Source organism: Brienomyrus brachyistius, unplaced genomic scaffold (assembly GCF_023856365.1).
Source record: "Brienomyrus brachyistius isolate T26 unplaced genomic scaffold, BBRACH_0.4 scaffold63, whole genome shotgun sequence".
In the NCBI taxonomy this organism is placed as follows: Eukaryota; Metazoa; Chordata; class Actinopteri; order Osteoglossiformes; family Mormyridae; genus Brienomyrus; species Brienomyrus brachyistius.
In genome coordinates, this window is record NW_026042338.1 from 1651084 (window position 1) to 1657094 (window position 6011).

The following is a 6011-nucleotide window of genomic DNA, read 5'->3' on the forward strand; positions in this document are numbered from 1 at the left end:
TCTGAGAAATGCGGTTTGAGTTTCAGCACATTTGAAACTCTTGTTCTTAGCCTTGCTGGCTCATCTCTTTTTTCGTACTGTTTACTTATTTGATTGTCACTGTAAATAAACACAGGAATACTAAGTAAATTGTCATTTAAAAATTAATACCGCATTTGAATTGGCATATGCGCACTTTTGACATCCAAATACGCATGCGTAGATTCAAACTCAGTATGCGTTTTAGATACCCGCGTTTTCATCACAAATCTGAAGTTTGGCGTTCGAACCTGTTGGAAGAAGCAGCGTGCCTGGACTATCCCCTGCTTAAGTTATTACCGTTTATTTTAGAATAATAATTGTGCCCGTGTGCATTTTGATAGTCCGGTAATTTAGCTCGTGATGGTTTTAATATGTGCTGCTAAACATACTGTAATTGCTAGGCTGGTGTATGCCGACTATTAAACACAGTGCGACCGTTCATGCTTTTGTTAAAACCAATCGGTGCAGCGAGTAGGTCTAACAGTTGGACATAACCTATGCATAAAGTCAACGTTTTAAAACCACGTCGTACTGTAAAGATAGCAGTGCAGTCCATCCTGCCGTTATGATTGGCGTCATGAAAATAATTTTCTTTATCCAGCTTGTGGAATTTAAGGGGATTTATCAGAAAACTAATCTAAATTTCATAATTAGAATATACCGTACTGTACAATAACCTGGAATTAAGAATCGTGTGTCTTTTTTAAGTTTAGAATGAGCCTTTCATATCCTCATAACGAGCGAGTCCTGTTACACAAAGTCCACCATGTTCCTACAGCAGTATAAAACAACTATTGATGGGTTTAAATGAAATGTCTAAGTAAAATTAATTTTGCTAACCTAATATGCCACCTAAAGCACAACTATTTACAGTATACAATTTTCTACTCAGTATTTACTTTATTTTGCTGCTTTTGATATTACATTTAACTTAATTGAGCAGTCAACCAAACGGAAAACCCCTAATGCAAGTCAAATCAGTCACTTTTATTACTCAATAAGTGTTTTTTTTAAATAAATGTTATTAAAATAAAGCATATGGTTTTATTAACAGGAACCAGAACAGCACAGCAGCGGGTTGTTATTGTGTCAAGCCAGGATAGGCTGCAGGATAAGCCAGTGGTGTGTAATTTGATTTGTCCAACGTTCAACATTAGCTTCATTTAGGTACGTATGAATCTATATGTAGATTTGCAGAATATTGTATCGCTTATGTGTTTCCTTATTCTTAACTGCATAACATAGCATATAATTGCAGTTAAATGTTTTGTGGTTTTAATATCACAAATTGTTTTTCATTTACATGGTGGCCCTACTCATTGGACAGGACAGTTGAGGTCTAGGGAGGACAGGTTTCTAGGCAGGTGTCCTCAGGGAAAAGCAGTAGGCCTCATATTAAAATGATATGGCCATGCAAAAACTGCAATTTTAGGACATCAAAGTGTTTAGAGCTTTTAAGGCATTATACATTGGAACATTTACATGCTGGTCAGGGCGGGCACTACCCTGTTTGTACACAGACTGTCCTTGTTCATTTAAAAGTTGGGGTGCACTTTGCACCCATTTGTCTAGAGATCATACACAGACTGAACAGACAGGGCAGATTGTTTCCTTTTCATGTCATGTATGTAATTCGTGTAGTTTTCACACAGAGGCGCAATATTTTGAACATCTTGGAGCTTATCTGAAAAAGTATGAAACTGTTCATTGTGTTTTTAAAGATTGTGACTACAGTACTAATGTATATTCAACTTTTGCAGGGTTAACGATCTTCCACCACATCCAAGTGGTGAAACTAATGACACACTGGAAATGGAGAGACAGGAGCTTCTTAACGAGGTAAAGAAGAACAACCGTAGGGTGATTCAAGAAAAAATGGCCAAAACATTCTCCTATCGAAGGCTTGAGGTTGTGAGTGGTAGTCCAGGAGCCGATGACTGCAAAGAGAGATGGCCTGCTTTTTTTGTGAAGCTGAGGTAAATACATTTTTAAATCCTTAAAGTTGTGTAGGCCAGTTACAATTTTAGAATGATATATTATGAACTAGGGGTGGCATGGTGGTGCAGTGGTTAGCACTGTTGCCTTACACCTTTGGGACCTGGGTTCGAGTCTCTGCCTGGGTCACATGTGTGTGGAGTTTGCATGTTCTTCCCATGTCGTCGTGGGGTTTCCTCCGGGTACTCCGGTTTCCCCCCATAGTCCAAAAACATGCTGAGGCTAACTGGAGTTGCTAAATTGCCCGTAGGTGTGTGTGTGTGTGTGAATGGTGTGTGAGTGTGCCCTGCAATGGGCTGGCCCCCCCATCCTGGATTGTTCCCTGCCTCGTGCCCATTGCTTCCGGGATAGGCTCCGGAACCCCCCGCGACCCAGTAGGATAAGCGGTTTGGAAAATGGATGGATGGATATTATGAACTACCGTTATATAATATATACTGGAAATGTACTTGTTTCCCAGTTACAACTGTAGACCAAATTACTCTTTTGAGCATCATATGTGCACCTTTATGCAGAATTTACCCTTCCTTTACTTCGCATCAGATTATTTGGCCTGGTTCCTAATGTGTGTGTGAGAGAGAGACTGCAAGTGTGTGAGAGCGAGTGAGTGTGTGTGAGAGAGAAAGTGATGAGTGTGTATTTGACCTGGTTCTTAATTTTGTACTTTTGAATCTTTTGTCAATTCAGGTCAAGGAGGAATTTAGAAGAATAACAACAGTTTCCCTGGAGCAGAGGTTCATGTTTAAACTTGAGCACTACACACCAAAACTTACTGCCCTGATGAAGGCCAAGGGAGGTGTCATGGGGACCAAGCTGAGGCCCATCCTGGACAAACTGAGCCAGGTAAGTTTGTTCAAAATTTGGCTGTTTATATTTTTATGAACAGAGAAGAACCTGTTGTCTCTCTCTCAAACACACATGGAGCAAGAGCCATGTTTGAAAAGATGACGTGCAGGGGCAGAGAAGCTATAGAGCGCAAAGATTCATGCTTTATATGCAGTATGTCCACATGCATAGCACAAGCCCTTAGACTCTGTAACTTTAGCTTTTCACATGCAGAAATCACTGCTCTTTGCACATGTCTGCTCTCAGTTGACTGTTCATTGCATGTAAATAGTTGTTTAGTGTTGACATCATAAATTGTTCACAGAACCAAAGACTTGAGGTCAGACCTGAAGCTGTTATCTGTAGCCTTGTAGACTCAATTCCTACAAAATTCTTCAAGGAAATTGCACCGCAGATCAGCACCACCCTGTTAAATGTGTTAAACTCTTCTCTTAGGCTTGGATATGTTCCAAAACCTTTTAAAATGGCTGTCATCAGACCCGTCCTAAAGAAACCAAATCTTGAACCTAGTGTTTTAGGAAACTATAGACCTATCTCAAATCTTCCCTTCATTTCAAAGATCATGGAAAAAGTGGTAGTTCGTCAGTTGTCCTCTTTCCTACAAAAAACTAATGCCAATGAATTATATCAGTCTGGCTTTAGACCAAACCATAGCACAGAAACTGCTCTAGTCAAAGTAATGAATGATTTACTTGTGGCTTCTGACCGTGGCTGTGTATCTGTGTAGCTGATATTGCTAGAACCCTTATGTTCAACTCAAATGTCTGTGCAACTCGTAGACAATCTGAGTCCTGAGAACCCAATTTTAATAGTTTTATTAATATATATTTTTTTTTATTTGCGAATACAAACATTGTCGTCTTCACTGCAAAATGTCATCCATTATGTGTAATGTAATGCATTTTTTTGACCACTGGATGTCGACAGAGACCATGGAAAGTCAGTGCGACACCTAGCGGTAATTACAATTTTTTTTTTCAGGCAATGTAAAAAAATTCTAAATATTTAAAATGTAATGACTTGTGCTTTTTATGAATTTGGATCTCTTTAGAGCAAATATATTCAAGTGGCAACACTCTAACTGCGCAAGCCCCTCAATGTGCCTTATGCCCCCCGCTTCCCATTCATTTCAATGGGCTTTCCCGACATTTGGGCAATTGTTTGTTCCATTTGAAAAACAAAGAAGCGTGTTTATGCTGGAGCGAACCCTGAGGAGAGGGTTACTTGGAGTTCAAACATGGCAGGATACAGTGCTCAAGAAGTCGTCGATTTTTTTACAGGTCTTGAAACCAGCAGCTCGGAGGAGGACAGTACACAGCCCAGCAGTATAACACATGAGGTGTGCGTCCAGGACGAGATCTTTGCGTCCCGCAATAGCGACATTTCCTGGACAAGCAGAGCAGAAGATCGTGCAGGAGGCAGACTGCCAGCACGACATATCCTGAGGACACCTCCAGGACCAACGAGGCTGTGCAGGGGACATTCTTTCTGCCTTCAAGGCATTCATGCCAAGACGAGTAGAAAGAATCATTGTCACTATGACAAACCTAGAAGGGAGAAAGCAGTTTTCCAGCAGCTGGGTGGAACTGACCTCCATAGAATTTGATGCCTTCCTCGGCGTCTGCATTCTCGCAGGCGTCTTCAAATGAAAAGGAGAGTCAATCGCTAGCCTTTGGGACTTGAACGTTGGGAGACCAATCTTCCCAGCGGTCATGAACAGGGTGCGGTTCGGGCAGCTGACATCGGCCCTCAGATTTGACCACAAAAGATCACGGCAAGCAAGAAGGACGATGGACAGGCTTGCACCCATCAGAGACATCTGGGACCTGTGGTCAGCAAATCTCCCTGTCATGTATAATCTCGGCCACGACTTGACAATGGACGAGCGCCAGGTACCATTCAAAGGTACGTAAAATGCGTTATTACTGCTCTACAGTTATATACATTGTTATAAGTTTTTAGTTCAAATATAGATCTCATGTTCATTAGCAATGAATCGTAATGTATCATTTATTTTGACCAGTTACCGTGTTCATGATTTGTACCCGAGTAGTTACTAAATTACTTAGGAATTAGATTGTAATGGGTTACTAAAAATGTATACGTTGTATCCGATTACTTCATATGACATCAAATTGGTATTCCCTAGATGCGTTCTTGCAGGACGCTGCTCCTTCAGGCAATATATGCCTCGCAAGCCCGGGAGGTACGGACTGAAACTCTGGGTGCTGTGCGACGCCAGGACGAGCTACTGCCGGCGAGTGAAGTTGTACACGTGGAAGCCTCCGGGGGAGGCACGGGAAGTCGACGTGGCGAAAAATGTGGTGCTGGAACTGTCTGAGGGGCTGAGGGGGCACAACATTACTTTTGATAATTTCTTTACCTCCTTCAGTCTGGGACAGGAGCTCCTCCAGCGTCACCTTACGATGGTAGGCACTGTGCGCCGAAATCGTCCAGAGCTGCCGCCTGCTCTGCTAACAACTAGGGGCAGGCGGCTACACTCCTCCAAATTTGCATTTTCCCACAATACGACACTCGTGACTTACATCCCCAAAAACAACAAAAACATGCTTCTAATGAGCACGTTCCACAATAAGCCAAACATCACCCAACGGCAAGACAGAAAGCTGGAAATCATAATTGATTATAACAAAACTAAGAGGGGGGGGGGGGGGGGGTTGACACCATGGATCAGCTAATTTCCAATTATTCATGCAAAAGGGAAACCGCTCGCTGGCCCCTTGCGTTATTTTATAACATTCTGGACATTTCGGCGCACGATGGCTACATCGTGTGGAAGGAGCTCAATCCCGGATGGAAGGCACGACTGAAACAGAGACGCAGGCTGTTCCTGCAGGAGCTGGGCGAAGCCCTAATCGGTCCCACTGTTCCGCAACAAATGCATCTTCCTCGAGGGTCCCATGCTGCTGCAACGGTGAGAGCAATCAGGGACGCCCAGATCAGCCAGGCCCACCCCTCAGACGTCCAGTGCACCCAATCCCAACCCAGTGCAGTCCCACCTCCCCCGGAAGAGAAATCCAAAAGGAAGAGGGTGCAGCCTGTGCCATTATTCTACTGACCGTAAAGCGAACGCGCAGTGTTGCAAGTGTGGGGCACAAGTGTGCAAGGAGCATTATGACATTGTCTGT

General features: G+C 42.9%; 1 long non-coding RNA gene across 2 annotated transcripts; it reads left to right on the forward strand.

Annotated features, from left to right (window-relative positions):
• The first annotated feature begins 261 nt into the window (after nt 1-261).
• LOC125725265 (uncharacterized) lies at nt 262-5534 on the forward strand. 2 transcript variants are annotated; one of them, XR_007387396.1, is made up of 6 exons: nt 262-310; nt 1076-1188; nt 1782-1997; nt 2704-2859; nt 4143-4767; nt 5012-5534. It is a non-coding gene; the product is annotated as an uncharacterized LOC125725265 (long non-coding RNA). The 2 variants fall into 2 exon arrangements; XR_007387397.1 differs by having other exon boundaries at nt 5026-5534.
• The last annotated feature ends 477 nt before the right edge of the window (nt 5535-6011 follow it).